Source organism: Desmodus rotundus, chromosome 10 (genome assembly GCF_022682495.2).
Source record: "Desmodus rotundus isolate HL8 chromosome 10, HLdesRot8A.1, whole genome shotgun sequence".
Lineage (NCBI taxonomy): Eukaryota > Metazoa > Chordata > Mammalia > Chiroptera > Phyllostomidae > Desmodus > Desmodus rotundus.
In genome coordinates, this window is record NC_071396.1 from 50,829,806 (window position 1) to 50,847,958 (window position 18,153).

General features: G+C 56.0%; 1 long non-coding RNA gene across 1 annotated transcript; it reads left to right on the forward strand.

The window, feature by feature from the left end:
* The first annotated feature begins 298 nt into the window (after positions 1-298).
* On the forward strand, positions 299-3,270 carry LOC123478163 (uncharacterized). Its single transcript, XR_006653298.2, has 3 exons — positions 299-418; positions 990-1,071; positions 2,871-3,270. It is a non-coding gene; the product is annotated as an uncharacterized lncRNA (long non-coding RNA).
* Positions 3,271-18,153: the final 14,883 nt, after the last annotated feature.

Below are 18,153 nucleotides of genomic sequence, written 5' to 3' on the forward strand. Positions count from 1 at the left end.
GTGAGTTGGCTGTAATTGTGCACCCTCCCTCTCGCGCCCTGCCAGGTGAGCCCACCCCCTCCAGTCACGCTGCACTGGGCTGAGCCGCGATAATTTCCGAGTCGGCTGAGGCTTTGTGTGCACCGGCCGCTGTCTTGGGGGCGGGGATGGAAGGGAGGGTTATTTCTCCCCCCTCTTCCTTTTTATTGGGTCATTAACAACGGGCCGGACTGCCGCTGCGCCCCCCCTTTCATGTCTGCCGCGCCTCCCGCCATTATCTCCCTCCGCCGCGCGGCGTAATTCGATGCCAATCAGGTTTGGGGCGCAGAGGCGGCCGGATCAAAGACGGGGCCGCGGCGCTGGAGGGAGTCGTGTGGGGGAGCCGGCTGTGCTACCCCCCAGGGCCTGGGCACCCCGCGTGCGTCAAGCGCGAGCCAGGGTTAGACTGCGAAGGCCCCGCCCACTCCGCGAGGAGGTTCAGAAAACTGCGTGGGGGAGGCACGGTGGTCCGTGGGGGGAACAGCGCAGTCCAGCAGGCCACCGTGGCCGCGCAAGGGCTAGAGGTTGGAGGTGGTTTCCTGGAGGGCGTGGCCTTTAGGCAGTGCCTTTAAAGAGTTTGGTAACAAATGTGGAGCTGGCAGAGAAATGGCACGTAGGCAGAGCGGCCAGCCTGGGCAAAGGCTGGAAGGCAGGAACCAGCAGTGGCTCAGGAATGGAGAAGAACCTGGCAGGGTCTTCTGGCTGGGCGTTTGTGCTGTGTGCCCTGAGCGTGGAGCAATGGAGGGTTCTTGAGAGGGGAGGGACAGAATGTGAGGGACTTTAGGACAATTTATCTGACTATGTCCTCTGCCTGCTGGAAGCCCTTCGAACTCAATTCCCTCCTCTGGGACATGGGGAAAGCTCTCAGCTCCCCACACATCCTCCGCAAGAGATGAGTGACGCGGTGAACATGATAGGACAGGGAAAACAAACGCACACAACATATTTATTGAGCACTTACTGTTTTCCAGGCCAGGCCCAGGATGTGTTGCAGTCTCACAAGAGCCCTGCAAGGTTGGAAGTCATTTTACAGATGAGCGGAGGCACAGAGAGGTGAAGTGACCTGCCCAAAGTCCCACCACTGGCGGGGGGGAGTGGTTAGGATTTGAACCAGGCTTTAGACCCAGAGCTCACTGGAAGAGGGTCCTGCCACAGCTCTCTACCCTACTCCCACCCCACCTGGGGAAGCAATGTTCCACGGAGTGGCCTGGGTGGGGTGTGGGACCAGAGTCATCCTCCCCAGTCTCACAGCCACCTCCATTGTTTACAGCCCTCGGCTTTGGGCAAATCACCTGCTGCCTTCCCCCAGTCTGTTTCGTCGTCTGTGAAATGGGGTTAACAAGTTTCTTTGGCTTGTCCCTGAAGAGGCAGTGTGTGCAACAAGGGGTATTTTGAAAGTAAGATACAGTGTAAATGGGAGTTTTTATTATCACTATCAGCCAAAGACTGGGGCGGGGGGGGGGGGCTGTCTGCCAAACAGTCCCGGCTGAGGATGGAAAGCCCCCTCTGTCCCCCAAGGAAAACGCCAGTGGTTAGTCCTAATGGTTTTGGAGAGAGTAGTTCCCCTGCCCCCACTGTTGAGAGGGAGAGAGAAATAGATTTTCTTTCCCAAATAGTGCTGGGTCTTCACAACTCTAAATATCTCAGACCCGAGAATGTTCTGAGAAAACCACGGTATACATAATACATGCTTCTGTTCTCAACTAAAAACTCGCCTCTGGACAGGGGCCCCACCTCTGTCCTCTAGCCCCCAAACCCCAGATCTGGGCTGTTGGTAAGCTGGGGTTGGGGGTGGGGTGGGGAGTAGAGGCCCCTGAGCCCTTGGCTCCTTCCAGATGGTTTCCTGAGTACCTGCTAGGCTGGGTCTGGGCTGGCACTGGGGAGAGATGGCCATATGGGGCCCCCAGAGAGCACCCATTCTGGTACAGGAGGTCAGTGGGAGCTCACATGGGTGGGGCTCCCAGGGGGCCTGGGGACACAGTCTCTTCCTGGAAGGACAAATGAGTTGCACTGAGAAGAATGAACTGAAGTTTACCTGACCAGGGTAGGGGACAGGAAGCACGCTTCAGGAATGTGCAAAGACTGGAGGCCTGAAAGAATAGTGCAAAGTGGGTGCTTCTGGAGGCGGGGAGGATGGACAGCGGGGCTGGGACCGGGAAGGGCAGAGTCTGAAGGAGCTTGGACCTAGGGCAACTTTAGAGCAGAAAGTCACCCTCCCTCAGCCTCCTCATCTGTACTATGGACACAAGGCCGCCCCTCGCCCACCTGCAGGGTGGGATGGAAGTAAATGAGACAGAGGAAGTGGAGGCACTTGTGCCTTCGCATCCCCTTCCCACTCAGGGAACTAAGGACGTGGGCAAAGGCTGAGGTGAGGATGCAGGGGTGGGGGTTTCTGTCCCCACTGTTCTCTATGCATGGGCAGACAGACCAGGGATCCCGAGCCCCCTTCCAGACCAAGTCTGGGCTCTGATGGAGGCAGCCATGATTAGCAACCCCCAAGGGCCATGGGCATGTGGCTGTGGCCACGTCTACTGTGAGGGAAGTGGGATCTGGGTCCTAGCTCTCCGGCCAGGAAAGCTGTTCTCCACTGGGGGGCTCTGCTGGGCCCAGCCTCAGGCCTGAGCGGGTTCTGCACGGTGTTGATTTGCCTCCTACCTTCCTGAAGGAGGTCTGTTTCCCCCCATCCTCCATCCCTCCTGAGGAGTCCCTGCCTGGCTGGACTGGGTGCCTGTGTGTGTTGGGGAAAGGGGTGATGGCTGCGCCTCACACTGCAGTTCCCAGCTGCCTCTGGACGCTGAAAAATCCAATTTTCTTCCTAATTGCCACCACCCGTGCATTCTCTCCCCTCACAGCCTACTTCTGCTTGGCGGCGCCTTGTCGCCCACCACGCTCCCGACTCCTGCTTCCCGCTGCTCACCCCACGGCGGACGCTGCCCCCCCCCTCGGTCACCCGTGTCGGGACGCACCATAGATCATGTCTGCAGTGGGGAGGGGCTGGGGGAGCGGATGGGCCCCCACCCTGGGCTCCCTGACGAAATCGTCCTTTTCCGAGGCGGATGACAGGTTGTGGGAACAACAGCTTGAATTACGGAAAGAAGTTTCCCCACTGAGTTAATCTGCAGTGGCTGGAGGTGACCTTCTGGAGACGGCGATTAATCACGGGCCGTGGCGGGCGCCGCGCCACGCTGGGCCCTTTGGGGGAATACTAATTCCACTACAAGATAAATCATAATTTGACAATAATCATCTGCCCTAATCACTCCAATTCTTCCGTTTAATTATTTGTATACACCGTGTTTTTTCAATGAGGACCCCGTGTGCCCATGGGTGGGGAGGGACCGCAGCCTGGGCACAGACCCGTCTTGGGCCGCGCAGCCGCTTGCCCTGCTGGCATGCCTAGTGAAGCCTGACCCAGAGCCACTGGGGAGAATGTTGGAGCTCAGAGTTGTGTGTGGCTGGGGAAACGGAGACTCAGAGGCTGAGACTTGCCCAGGCTTGGGGTGCGCTAGGCCAAAGCCTCAGGCCTCTCTCTGATGTTCAGTGCTAGGCTGCACCCTATTGCACTGCCCTGCTGAAGAACTGGCTCAGAGCGCCTCACATCCACTGTCCTGCTCCCTGACCTCTGTCCTCAATCTCCTGTGACGCCTGGTCCCACCCTCCATCTGTTAGTATGGACAGGGTTGCTGGGTGCTTTCACCCCCCTACCCAAGCCCTGAGCCTGGCTGTCCACTCAGGATATGAGATTCAGGGGCTGTAGGCATTTAAAATGTTGCCTGGCGTCACCTACCAGGTGCTGTGTGATCGCTGGTAGTTGACGGGAGCTCTGTGAATCTGTAGCCTTTACCTGTAAATTGGCTGGGGCTCCCCCTCTTCCAGGGTAGTGGAGACCTGGCCCAGGGCCAGATCCTCAGGGGCGCTCACAGAGGCGCTCACAATGCCTCTTGCGGCCCCTTTCTGTTCTGTCAGGGCCCTGCATTTCCCACCCCTACCCTTTCTTCCAAATCTGGCTCCTGGTGATGCCACGCTCAGCCCTTGGGTCAGGCTGCCGGGAGAGTTCCAGGGACCTAGCTCTGCCCCTGACATCCCCCTTGGAGGGGCTGGATGGGCTGCCACCAGCTCTGGCTCCCTGAAGCGGGAATCAGAATGACTCAGTGTCTTTCTTCTTCCAGGCTGGCTCCCGGCACCCCATGGTGGAGGGTGGTGGTGAGGGGGGTTCCATGGGGGCTGTTGGATGCAGCATGGCCTCCCAGATGGGGCTCTAGTGGGACCTGTGGTGTGCCTTTGTGGCGATGCGAGAGGGGGTTGGCTTCCCCAAACAAGAGGCAAAAGCCTCACTGGGTGTGCGCATGGGGCTACAGCCCCAGAGGATGATGTACTGATGGTAATGAAAATGATGTTAATAGCAGTGAGTGTCCCTTCCTGACAGCAGCCTGCCTGGCCATCTCTTGGCCCCAAGGGCAGCCAGCTGATGGTGGAGACACAGCCCTTCTCCTCAGGGAGCCTCAGTCACAGGGAAGAGATGCGGCCCCTTTGCTCAGATCTGAGAGAGAAGAAAGAAGTGGGGAAAATACAAACCCCGGTATTATCTGCCACCTTTGTGGCGCTCCTGCCGTGTGCCAGGCCTGGTGCTCAGCACTCTGCCTGCTTCACATCTCTGAGTCCTCGTGACCAGGTGTGCATGACGTGTGCATCAGCCCATTTTACAGATGGGGAAACTGAGTTTCGGAGAGGTAAAGCCACTTGCTCTATATCACCAAGTTTGTGAGTACGAGGTTGGGATTTGAACTCAGCCTTTTCCTCTGGTCTGTCCTGTCTCCGGAAACCTTGACAAAGCTACCTCACCAGTATTGTAGAATTTCTGGTCAGAGGACCTGGCAAAAGCTAAGCCAGTCTCTTCACCTTGAAGGCTGTTAGTCTTGCGAGCTGTGAAAAGGGCCTGGGGCCCCTGTGAGATGTGAAAGGGCCGCTGGTCCCAGGCTCAGCCCTCCAGGCCTGTAAGTCCTGTGTGGGGCCGACTTCCCTCCCTGCACTCGTCCTCTGTGGACACAGGGCTTCCCTCTTCTCTTTCTTTGGCTAGATCATCACCCTCCCACCCCAGCTCCTCAGTGACGCCTGCCTGGGGGAGGAGACCCATGTGGGACAGGAGTGTCTCATCCTCAGGGGCTTCTTCTATCTGACGACATTCCCCGACGACAACCCCTGGGGAGGTCAGCTACGGCCTGTGGCGGGTGGGGGACCCTGCTGGCTTTGTGCGGTGCAGTTTGGTCAGGCACTCCTGGCTGTCTCTCAGCCCCTACCCCAGCCAGCCCACCTTTGGGGGCCAGGACTCCCCCACACCAAGCCTGGTTCTGAGGGGTGGCTGTGCAGGAGTGCCACACTCTGGCTATACAGACCTGGGGGAGCGGGGTCCATTTGGCCTTGCTGAGCCTCAGTTTCCTTTTCTGCAAACCATAGGTAATAATAATAATATCTAACACAATAAGCACTCAATAGTCGTTACCTATTGTCAGTATAAATATCAGGCATGGTGAAATCTCAGCAGGGTCAGCCAGTTGTTGCCGTCCTTGACCTATCCCCTAAGTCACCTTTTTGGGATGATCAAGAGGGGGGGCATCCCCCTCTAGACAGGCCTGTACTCAGCAAAGTGCTGGGCCAGCCCCTCCCAGCCAGAGCCCACTGCTGTTTCTGTGGGGCATGAGGGAATGGCAAGGGGGTGGCTGGCAGGGAGGTGGTGGAGCTGTGGCAGCAGAGAGGGGAAGCAAAGATTGGCCCTGGTAGGAGAGAGATGGCCTGGGGGAGAGCAGCTGAGTCGCTGGGGAGGGAGGGAGGCTGTCGCGCTATAAATACCTCCCAGGTAACAGGACCCATAAATGAAGGGAGGGAATTAGTCACATTCTGTGTCGCCTTGGAGAGAGGACAAGGAGCAATGACCTAAATCCATGCAAGGGAAAAAATTAGGCTATCCTTGGGGGTGGGGGTAGCGGGTAGGGGCTGGATACAGTGCCTCTTCAGAGGGGTGCCCTGGATGGGCCTGCCGGACAGGGGCCAGGAGGGAACTGTGGGGCGGGAGGGGCCTGGAGGGGGGCTGCTTGTCTCCTCCACGCCCAGGTGTGAGACATGTGACAGGCTCTTTTCTTCTCAAGGATTCTTTGGTCTCTCTTAGAAACTCAAACCCGTTCCTCTTGGAAGTCTTTCAAGGAGTCTAGCCCAGGTCTTTCTCCATGTCACTCTGTCGCTCCCATGTGCTGCCCTCCTCGAGCCCTCACTCTCCCTGAGGCCCCCACCTTATCACGTATTCAACCCTGCTCCTGGCTCAGGCAGAAGAATCTTTGCTTGGGAAGCAAGAGGGATGTGTCCTGTTTCTTCTCTGCACCCCACCGCTGGGGCCGGGTCCACCTGTCCTTCCCTGGGATGATGACATGGCCCGCTCTCTAGTCTCCCAGCCCCAGCTTCACCCCCTTCTGGGCCACCCCCACCCCTCCCACGGTTGCCAGAGCAACAATCAGTGCATGCCTTCCCTTGCTCACACCTTCCCTGCTCCCTTAGGAGCAGGAGTCCAGGCCCCTTGGCCTGTATGCCAAGCCTCCAAGCAGCTTTCTAACCCCATCCGCCTCTGCCCTCCCTCACATCCAGCCTGCCAGTCTAAACTCTCCAGGTCTTTGCACAGGCTGTCCTTTGAGCTACGGATACCTCCCCTTGCTCTGCCTGGCAGACTCGCATTTTCTCCCAGGCACCAAGCTGGAGACGGAAATTCTCCCTGCCACCTCCCCAGCGGCTTGGGTCCTCCTCACCTCTGTTCTGGAAACACGTGCAGCAGGGTTAGTGTGGGGAAATGGTTAAGCTTCAAGTTAGAAGGCTAGCTCTGTCTCTCACTATGTAGTTTCAGGTGGATAAATGAGCTCTCTTGTGTCTTAGTTTCCTCACCTGAAGGAAGGGGTTGTCACAGTGCTTCCCAAGGGCCGCAGGGTTTGGGTGAGACCCTGCATGAGGAGGGCACAGCCCACAGTCAGCGGCTGGTTGTTGTTGGGGTCACAATATTGATTTCACTGTTTCTGTGTCTGCCTCTTGTGTGGGCTGTGAGATTGGAGGGGGGGAGGGAGGGGTGCAGCCGGCGGTGCTGCGTCCCTGTGTGACTTGTCCCTGCAGCCGCAGTGGCCAGTTCGAGCTTGGCACTGAGACTGTCGGCAAATGTTTGCTGAATTAATGAGTGGGGGCTGCAGGGCAAGCTCGAGCTGCAGTTCCACCTGGGCTGCTGCAGCTGGGACGCCTGCGTATATGTGTGTGCCGTGGGAGCATGAGTGAGGGGTGTCTGTGGGTGGGGGAGTCATAGCTGTGTCTCAGGGGTCTGGCGGCGCCGTGGGCAGCCTGGCGCGCCCGCTCCGTGGGGTCTCCGCGGAGCGCCTGCCTGGCTGCGGGACCCCGTTGCCAGGAGCAGTCAGGATGCGGCAGCGTCTCCATGACAACGCGGCATCTCGAGCCGCGAGCCGCCCTCCCCCGGCGCCCCGCAGTGGGCAGGAGGCCGAGCCTGGCAGCCCCTCCAGGGCCCAGCAGCCAGCAAGCTGGGCTAGGAGGCCAAAGCCTGGTGGGAGGGACTGAGGAGGGGGCTCCTTATTTTTCTAGAGATGAGGAGCTGACTTGCCTTTACTTCCTTCTCCAACTGGGGGAAGTAAACAATACGAGGGTTCTGTCCTCTGCCCACCTGCAGCGCTCCCTTCCATTTCCGGCCAGGAAACCAGGAACAGGTCCTGGTCAGGGCAGGAGACTCTCACTGGCCAAGGGACCTCTCTCATGTCCTGGCTGTGAAAGCGGCACAATGGTCCAGGTGTGCGGGGTTGTTGTGTGTGGGGTGGGTGGGGGGGCACTGAGGCACTTCCAGGGGAGTGCCATTCGGGTCTGTTCAGGGTATCGTGCAAGCCTAGTGCGTTCCCGTACCCACCCTGTGTCTGCCAGCATACACACTTCCCACCAACAGTGCCCATGGCTCCAGCACCTGACTAGAACTGTCCCAGCATCCCTTTACCTTCTGAGTAATGCCATTTCCCCAAACTCAGTGCTGCTCACCATGGACTCAATGATGCCCTCTCCTGCCCCGACCCTTAGTTCTCACCCAGTGACTCTGGTACTCACCCAATATCTTCCCAGTGCCTCCCAGTACTTCCAAGTACCCTCTTGGTGTCTCCAGTTGTTATCCTGTATCCCCCTATGACAGCTTAGTACTTTCATACGTCCACTCAGTCCTCCCAGTTACCACCTAGTGAGCATCCGGTGCCCTGCTTCCAACTGAGGCTTGTGGTGCCCCTTAATATGCAGGGACGACCCACTGCCTCTAGTACCTGCCCGGTGTCCCTTAGTGCCCTCCTATTATCCACCAGCATCTGCACATCCAGTGTGGTCCCCAGTACCTTCCCAGTACCACTGTTCACCCAGCGCTAATAAGCCCTTCAAACTCGTTCTGCTCAGCATACAGTACTCCCCTACTCTCCCAGCCTCCCCGCGGGAGCTCCGCCAGACCGCAGTGCTCTCGGCAGCCAGGAGGGGGCGCGCAAACGGTCAGCCGAGGACTTAAGCGCGGGGCGCGGCCGGGGTGGAGGGCGAGGGGCTGCATTTGAGGCCCTTGTCTTACGGAGCCTGAGTCCGTGTCGTCCTGGGTGTCGTTGCATTTCGGGGGAGTACTGCGGAAATGACCACACCCCACCCTGCATTCTCTGCTAGCCCCTTCAGGCCCGCCACCGCCGTCGTGGCACAGGCTCTGGGAAGGGGCGCGCGCCCTCTGGTGGCCACGGAGCTTCGCAGCTCCCTGGGCTGCTGCGCTGGGACGGGATGATGTGTTCTTTCCCTTCCTCTCCCAGCGTCCTAGTTTGTTGGATTTGTCTTTGGGCTGGAGTGCAGAGAGGAGGTGGGTGGAGCGTTGGGGTTGTTGGCAATCCAGGCCCCTATCTGGGGGCTAGGCAGAAGGACTGGAGGCTGGGATGAAGGGAGAACATTAGGGAGCTCGGGACTGAGAGCCCCTGGGAACGAACTGCAGGAACAGAGTGGTGGTGGTGGTAGCAGCCTTGAGTCCACCAAGAAATGGATCTCTACTCAAGGATTTAGCAATCTGGGCTTTTATCTCTGTGTGCTGCCTGCAGAAGAGGGTGGTTTGGGGGAGATGGCGGTGGTAGTATGAGGTGTCTCTATTCCAGGCCAGTCAGCTCCTGCCTGGTCCTAAGCCCTGAGCGATGGGGAGCCAGATCCACCGACCCCTCAAAGACGCCATTACTGACTGTGCCCACATGCCAGCCTTCAGTCCTCTTCCCATCTTCCTGGGCCTGTCTCCCAATCTTCAGCAGTCCGGGGGGGTGCATGCACCCTCTTCCCCTCCCACAGTGTGAGGTTTCCTCTCCTCTGTGAATTGGAGAAGTGGATGGAGCTCCAGCAGGAGAAATCCAGGTTGGTCTTCTGGCTTTGGGTGACCTTGGTCTGTAGGACCATCCAGGATGAGATCTGTGATCTCGTGCTGTCTCTGGCCTGACACCAGGACAGCACTCAGCGAGCCTCTGCTCAGTGAATTAGTAAGTTCCTTTCAGTTTACAGAAGTAAACTTAGAGATGCCTCCTCCACACTCCTCTTCATTGTGTGGATGGGGAAACCGAGGCACACAGCAGGTAAAAAATTACTTCAGGATCACCGGGGGGGACGGGTGGCTGGCAGAACCGTGAGGTTATGGAGCGCACCGGTCCAGTCTGGGTTTGTGCTCAGTTCTGATAGTTGCTACAGAAGTTGGGCAAGTCCCTTCCTTCCTTCTCAACCTCAGTTTCCTCATTTATAAATTGAGGATAAAAACTCTATCTACTTCCCAGGATAGTTGTGAGGTTTCATTCTGATGATGATGTGATGATGATGTGATGGAGAGAATAACAGTGATTGTAGGCACTGTTAGCTGAGTGCTCACTTTGTGTCAGGCGCTGTGCAAAGTGACTCAGCACATGGCATCCAAGGCTGTTAGATGAGGCTGACAGTAAAACGCCTGGCTCGGGGCCTTCCTGAAGAGGCTGTCAGTAATGACCAGCTCATAGGCAGGTGACAAAGCCCCTTCCAGGCCTGGTGTCCACTCCAGGCCTCCAGGATGAGCTCCAGAGCCCCTCTGCCTATGCTAGGGCTGGAGGCAGAGGGAGGGACAAGATGACCTTGGGCTGTCCCTTGTGCAGTGCTCCGGAGTTCCCTAGGCCTGGATCAGATTTCCGGCCCCCAGGGAGGGCATGGGGGCCAGATGATGGAGGAAGCATGTGTCCTGGCCTGGCTGGACCTGGGGGCCTTGCCCTGGAACCTCGGGCCTTTCCTGCAAAGGGAATATCCAAGAGCAGGAAGGAAGGAAGTGGGGAGGGGAGGAAGAGGGGGAGGGAGAAAGGATGGGACAAGCCCCAGCTGGAGTGAGTTCTCTCTGGTACTGGCCAAGAAAAGAGGACATCTGGACTGGCCTGGTGGAGAGGCCATTGGGCTGGTCACCCTGGCTGGGGCTTGGATTTGTGTGCTGGTGGGGTGTGTGTGGGTGTGTGTGTGGGGGGGGTTCAAGAAAAAAGGAGGAGCCCACGCTCTGTCTCCTCGTCTGTGTAACAGGTACAAGAACACCTCCTTCCTGGGCTGGATGGGAGTAAAAATGAGGTCAGGAATGTGAAGTGCCATCTGGGCCTGGAACGTAGTTGTTGGTGCGTCACGCCTGTTAGTCCCTCCTCCCTGGCCTGGCTGCCTGATCTGAGAGACAATAGACAGCTCACCCGCACTCCCACTGCCTGTGACTCGTGCATGCCTTCAACAACCATTATCGAGCACTTATTATGAGATGGGGTCTGGGGCTGTTACCTGAACAGGAGCCAGTCCTTGCCCCACAGAGCCCATCTGTAGTGAGGGAGGAGGATGAGTCACCAAGCAGAAATGGGGTGCACAGGCGCTGTGACAGTTGAGAGGAGGTGCCTGCCTGACCCAGCCTGGGCGGTGAGAGAAAGCTTCTTGGAGGAAGTGGTATTCTTGTCTGGACCCAAAGGATTAGCCAGAAGAAGGGGCGTGGTGGGGAAGAGGATTCTCGGGAGAGGGAAGGACAGGCCCCAAGCTCAGGGTTCAGGGAGAGCCGGGCACTGGCTACAGCAGAGCGTGCGGCAGCAAGTGGAGGGGAGGCGGGGCTTTGGGGCTCAGGGATAAGGCTGTGGATTTTATTCTGAGGGCACTGGGGAGCCACAGAAAGTTCTCAGCAGGGGTGGCATGGTCGGAGTGGACGAAGAAGGGAGCTCAGGGCCTGCGTGGTGTGACCTGTATGCCCTCCTCTCTCATGGCTCCTCCACGGGGAGCAGCCAGGCTGCAGCACCATGCCCCCCTCAGGTTTTCCCACCCCCCTTTCTTTGCCACTCTGCTACCTGGATGTTAGTTCCCTGGGTAAGCAACCCCTTATGCTGACCGAGAAGACAGAGCACAGGGAACACAGAGCCATGCACCGTCCTTCCCTTTCGGATGAAAGTAGAGAGTGTGGCTGGGATGTGTGCTCGTCCAGAAGTGAAAGAAAGAGAGCTGAGTTAGTTTGTGCGGTTTTGCCACCTTTCAGGAGTAGGAATGAAATGCACATGCATGCACAAGCCCCAAAATACAAATTGTAAAATTTTGGTCATTCTGAATACTTGTGAAATGCCTGTATATTTACATTTAAACCGGCATCACACCATGTGAAGAGGAATGGTACAATTCCTACTACTCATTTAAATTTTTAATTTTTCTTTACTTAGAATGACATTAAATAGCAAATAAAAAGCATCGTGAAAAATCGAGAGGTAGACTACGCAGCAAAGGTTTATATATATTTACTTTTACATTTTGTGCCTTTCACACTGGGTCCTTTTCCCTTACTTTTTGAACAGGGGGCTCTGCATTTTTATTTTGGGCAGGGCTCTGCAACGTGACTGGCCGTGGGTGGAAGACCCTTCCATCTCGCTTTTAGGTTGGGGAGCTGTGAAGGCGGAACTGCCTCCTTCTCTGCGCTGTACCTCCCAGCTGGTGGAAGATCCAGCCCTCCCTGGGGTCTTGCTCTCTCCAGGTGTGCCACAGTTCAGGGTTTGGGGTGGTGCGGACACCTGGGGGAGCCAGCCCCCTCAGGCCTGAAGATGCTGCAGCCCCTGGCCTCTGGGGGCATCTTCGCTGGCTACCGGGCTGCCATCCAGCCTGGCAAGCTTCATGGGGTTCCTGGAGCCCTCCTCTTGAGATAGGGCTCTCCAAGGGCAAGGCCTGCAGAAGGGCCTCAGAAACGGGCTATTGTGGAGCCAGAGGTGGGCTTCTTTCTCCCCATCTCCCAGAACCTGTCCCTAGCTAGGGGAGGCAGAGGGGATGGGGTCTCTCCTCTTTCCTTGGCTTACTTTTGGGGGACAGTAAAAGGAGAAACAGAAACCCATTGGCAGTGATCAGCCAGCGACCTGGAAACCTGTAGGAGGCCCGGGGACTTGAGGCAGAGGGAGGAGGGGTGGCAGTGCATCCAGGTGAGAGGAAAGGAGCCTCTCAGACTGTCCCCGAGGGGCAGGGGAGGGGCAGGGGAGGGGCAGGCAGCACAGGGTGTGTGACTCCCTGTCCCGCTGCTTGTTGTTGACTGTAGTCCCAGACCCTCCAACTCGCCCGAGCTCTCTAACTATTTCCTCCTGTTACTGTGGGGTAATGACTGTGCCTGCCCCAGGACTGCCATGAGCAACCTCAGAGCGAACCCACAAAAGACAATTCAGAGCTGGGCACTTAGAGACCACCATTCACGGAAGCTCACCTGTTGTGGAAGAAGAGGTTGGTGACTCACTGGGGACTCCCTCCCCTGCCACCAGGAAGGCCCTCCATCCCCTTTCCCTCTCCTGGGTCCTCCTCCTTTCCTCTTTACCCTGCATCTCCCCCTCCTCTCTCTGTTGCTTCTCCAGCACACCAGGCTCGTGCTCACCGCAGGGCCTTTGCACTTGCTGTTCCCTCTGTCTGCAGTTCTGGCCTCCCAGATGCTTGATGACTGACTCTTGTTTCTTGGGTCTTAGCATACATGTCACCTCCTCTGGGATGGTTTGCTTGACCGCCCCAGTGGACATCTCCCTGACGAAGCCGCTGTTACCTTTCGCTGTTCTACTTTTCCTCATGGTGCTCGGTAGGTGACGACTTTGTTTGCTTGTTTGTTAGGTGTCTCCCTTCTCGCCCCCAGGCTGTGAGCCTCACGTGGATGGGCGCCTTGCCTGTCTTGCTCTCCATGTCCTCAGTGGCTGGCAGCACACAGTAGGTGCACCACACAGAGCCCTGTTTTATGGAGTTCACAGTTTAATAAGTGAGGCAGGATCGAACAAACAAATGTCTTGATACATATTTTCATTTATTATTTTTAATTACGGTAAGGTGCACATAACGGAACAAGTACTATGTTAACCACTTTCAGTGTGCGTTCAGTGGCATTAAGTACGTCACGTTGCCGTGTGGCTGGCCTCATTGTGCATCTCTAGAACTCTTCGTCATCCCGAACGGGAACTCTGTACCCGTCAGACAGTAACTCCCCATCCCCCTCCACCCCCAGCCCCAGGCACCCACCGTTCTACTTCTTGTCTCTGTGAAGTTTTACACTTTATTTACTTATTTATAGAGAGAGGGGAAGTGGGGAGAAAGAGAGGGAGAGAAACATCAATGTGTGGTTGCCTCTCACACACCCCTTACTGGGGACCTGGCCCGCAACCCAGGCATGTGCCCTAACTGGGAATTGAACCAGCGACCCTTTGGTTTGCAGGCCGGCGCTCAGTCCACTGAGCCACACCAGCCAGGGCATCTGTGAATGTGACTATTCCATATAGCTTGCACAAGAGGAACCATACAGTATTTGTCTATTTTGGCTTATTTCACTTAGCGTAATGTCCTCAAGGTTCACCCACGTTGTAGCATGAATCAACATTTCCTCCCTTTTTAAGGCTAAATATACTTCGTTGCGTGTACACACCACATTTTGTTTATCTTTTCCTCCGTTGGTGGACACTTGGGATGCTTCCACCTCTTGGCCATTGGTAATAATGCTTCTGTGACACGGGTGTACAAGTATCTCCTTGAGACCCTGCTTTCAGTTATTTTGAGTACATACCCATAAGTGGAATTGCTGAGTCATATAGTAAATCTCTTTTCTTGAGGAAGCACCATACTCTCTCCTACAGCGGTTGCACTCCTTTACACCAACAATGCACAATTTCTCCACATCCTCGCCAACGCTTGTTATCTTCTGCTTTGTGTTGTTTGTGGTTTTTGAGAGTAGTCCTCCTAATGGGTGAGAGGTGCTCTCTCACTGGGGTCTTAATTTGTGTTTCTCTAACCACCAGGATTCGCATTTTTGAAGAAAACCTGTTTCGAGAGAGAGAGAACGGAGGACAGAGAGCCTCTCTGCTCCGGTAGTCTGGAAGCTCTGGGGGGTGGCCTGGAGGGAGGTGGCATTTAGATTGAGGCCCGTAAGAAGGGGGAGGCAGCCAGCGGAGGACCTGGAGGAGGAACATTTCGGGGAACACTGAGGGCAGGAGACCTGAAGTGTGAGCGAGAGCTGCATATTTCAGCTGGAGAATTGGTGAACAGTGGCCGAGGGGCTGGTGGCCAGAGGTGTGGTCCGAAGGGTAGGCAGGGCTGGAGGATCCAGGGCTTCCAGCCATGGAAAGGAGTTTGTGTTTGCAATATAGCCTGTCTTCAGGTTGTGGGTGTGAGGGGGGCGGAGGGGAGACTCAGGGGCAGAGGGATAGATGCACAGAAAAACAGGGTGGTGATGCGGCCACGTGTGCGAGGGACAGTGTGTCCTACAGACAACCGGTGTGTTTGGGTGTGTGCATGTGTGCACACGGGGCCTGCGCTATGTGGGTGTGTGTGTGTCTGGATACCCGCCCCCCAAACCTCAGGTCATTATTTGATCTCTCTCAGCAATGTGCTTTACCTGCTTCCCTCCAGCCCGCAATGGCCACCCAGGCAGGGAAGGTGCGGTGTTGCTTCCTAGGTTCCTACAACCGGTCTGAAACTAGCGAGAAGGATCCGGAGCCATACTTAGGGGTTCAGCCTGGTCTCTGAGAAAGACGACGCGTCTTTGAAGGTTTGAAAACAAGGGCTTGCAAGCCTGAGACCAGATGACTCCATGCCCCACCTTTGCAAGACCACAGCAACGCGGTAGCCGCGGGTGAGGTGGGTAGGGCCGGCTGCTGCAGTACCGAGAAGGGCCGCACGGGGGCAGAGAGGTCGCCAAACTGCGGAGAGGAATCTAGAGGAAGGGGTGGGAGAGGAAGGTTGGGGTGGACACGGGGGCGGACAGGTCGGGGGGTGCGTGTCTGCGGGGGTTGTTTTCGCCTCCAAGTGGCTGTGGGTGTGTGAGGATAAAATGAAGCCATGGGGTCATCGTCATCCCGGAGGAATCTCATTTCATTCTCAAAGCAACATCCTTTCCTCACAATCGCAGAGAAGTGGAGCCACTTGCCCAGGGTCGCTCAGCACTGGGGTCCAGCCCAGGCCTGCCTGACCTCCCTTGTCCTCTAATCCCCGGCCCGTGCCGCACGAACTCATCTGCAGGGCAGTGCTGATTTGTTCATCAGTCTCCTGGCCTCGCCTCGCCCCCTACTCCCTGCCTTAGCAGAGCACCCGCCCGCCTAGGGCAGGGCCAGGACAGCTTGGAGGCTTGGACTTGAGGCCTCCTTGAGGCCCCTGGGGAGGAGGGGTGCGGGGTCCTGGGGTGAGCTCAGATGCGTCCTTATCACCATGGTAACAATAGCCCATAGTAACATGGGGCCTCCTTTCTGACTTTCCCCTGAGGCTGCCTGTTGGGGAGCGGTATCTAGGGAAACTAGCTGAACCCCTGGCCTGTCTCTGGGGCCACTGCCACCTCTGCTGAATCTCCTCTGAGCACCAGACCAAGTCCAAAGGAGTATAAATTGAGATACAACCAGGATCCCCCTCAAAAATCCACAATCGCCTCACCTTATGTCCCCCCATATAAGTGTGTGACTGTAGCAGTTCGGCTATCCCCGGAGGAAAAAAAAACGTGGATGGTTTTGGCTGAGACTGTTGAACAGAGGGGTAGACTGAGGCCCAGAGAGGAGGAGTCATCCAGGATCGTGCAGCCAGGCAGGGGCCTGTTTACTTCCATCCAGATAGGGCTAGAGGACTCCAGAAAGGGCTAGACAAGGTAGTCAGCAAAATACATACTACAGGTTGGAAACTGAGGGGCCACAGGCCAGTGATCTGGTCTCCTCCTCCAGGAAGTTCTCCCTGGCCCAGACCCCCTGCCACCAGTGTCAGAAATGGCCTCAGAGTTCCCTTGACATTTTGGTTAGCGAGGCTAAAAATTCACTTCAAAAAAATCCTTACCGGAGAACATGCTTATTGATTTTAGGGGGAGAGGGAGGGAGGGAGAGAAACATCAGTCATACACACCCGCACTGGGGACCCAACCAGCAACCTAGGTGTGTGCCCTGACCAGGGATCAAACCTGCGACCTTTCAGTTGGTAGGACGACACTCCAATCAACTGAGCCACACCAGCCAGGACTAAAAATTCACCCTTGAGCTGCTTTAAGAGACCTCAGGGACCCTCAGTCCATTCTCTTGGTCAGCCTAGAAAACCCCTCTCTAACCTTTCTGGCAGTCAGCTGCCCATCTTGCTTGTACACCTCATGTCATGGGGAGCTCACTGCCTGTTCCATTGCAGCATAAGTCCCTCTAGTGAGACCCAACTGGCCTTCCTGTGCTATCAAACTGTTGGAACTAGCTCAGAGCACAGAGCACTTCCTCAGTCTTTTCCACGCAGGCCCCTGTGGGTGGCAGAGAGAGCCGTACCCTCCCACCCCACGCCTGCCTTCTCTCCTGCATAAATGGTCCCAGTTCTCCATAAGCAACCTTTCTAGCCCTTCAGCTCCTGAGCAGGGGATTCTCTGTGATGGCTATTTTTTCCTCCTTTTACAGCAAACATGCATACAGCCACCACTCAGAATTTACAAATTATGCTAATGTTATGTTTACCATGTCATTATCTATGCATCCTTTCTTCATCCATCAGTTCATTTTCTGGATGTGTTTTGAAGTAAGTTGCAGGTAACAGTACACTTCACCCTTAACCAATTCAGCATGCATATCACTAACTAGAGGTGAATATTTGCATATGGTTCTTTGCTTTTTCGAGACAACATTTATATGTAATGAAATGCACAAATTTTAAGTATACCATCGGTTGAGTTTTGATAAGTGCGTATACTTGTACACGCCATCTCCCATCAAGCTATGGAATATTTCCATCACTACAGAAAGTTTCCCAGTCACCCCTGTCCCCACTGATTCCTTTCCATCATGGCCCATCCTAGAACTTCATAAAAATGGAATCATGCACTGTCTACTCTTGCTCTGTCTGGTTTATTTCATTCACTGTAACGTTTTGGAGACTCATTAGTACTTTGTTCCTTTGTATTGCCAAGTAGAATTCCATCCTATGGACATGGAACAGTGTGTTAATCCATTTGCCCCCTGACGGACACCTTGGGCTGCTTCTTGTGGACAAATGAGTGGGTGGATGGATGCCCAGCCAGGTCTCCCTGCCCTGAATGTGTACAGTCGTTTCGTTGGAACCTGAATGCCGACTTTTCCATCAGTCCTCACTCAATTCCGTCTTGTTGGTTTTGACTTAACCCTCCAGCTGGTCCTGATGTGACGGAGAAGCAAACTCACAACACTCACCGTGTGCCAGACACTGGGCTAACCCGTTCAGACTTCAGAACCACACTGTGAGCCCTGGCTGGTGTGGCTCAGGGGATTGAGCACCAGCCTGCGAACTGAACGGTTGCTGGTTTGATTCCCAGTCAGGGCACAGGCCTGGGTTGCAGGCCGGGTCCCTGGTTGGAGGCTTCCTTATTCTATTTGTCAGTAAGCCTTGACGGTGATTTCGTCACCGGCTGCGAAGCCATGGACCCAGCTGTGGTTCTGCACCATGATCTCAGGACAGCACTCGCCAAACACGACTCCGCACTGTCCACATGTCCAGCATTTCATGTCAGTCCCCAGATGTCCCTGCCTGGGGAACAAAGGGACCAGAGTAGGGCTAGGGCAGCAATTGTTCACGTTCATAAGGGCCCCTAGCGGCCCTTCCTAGCCCCCGGGTCTTGGTCCAGTG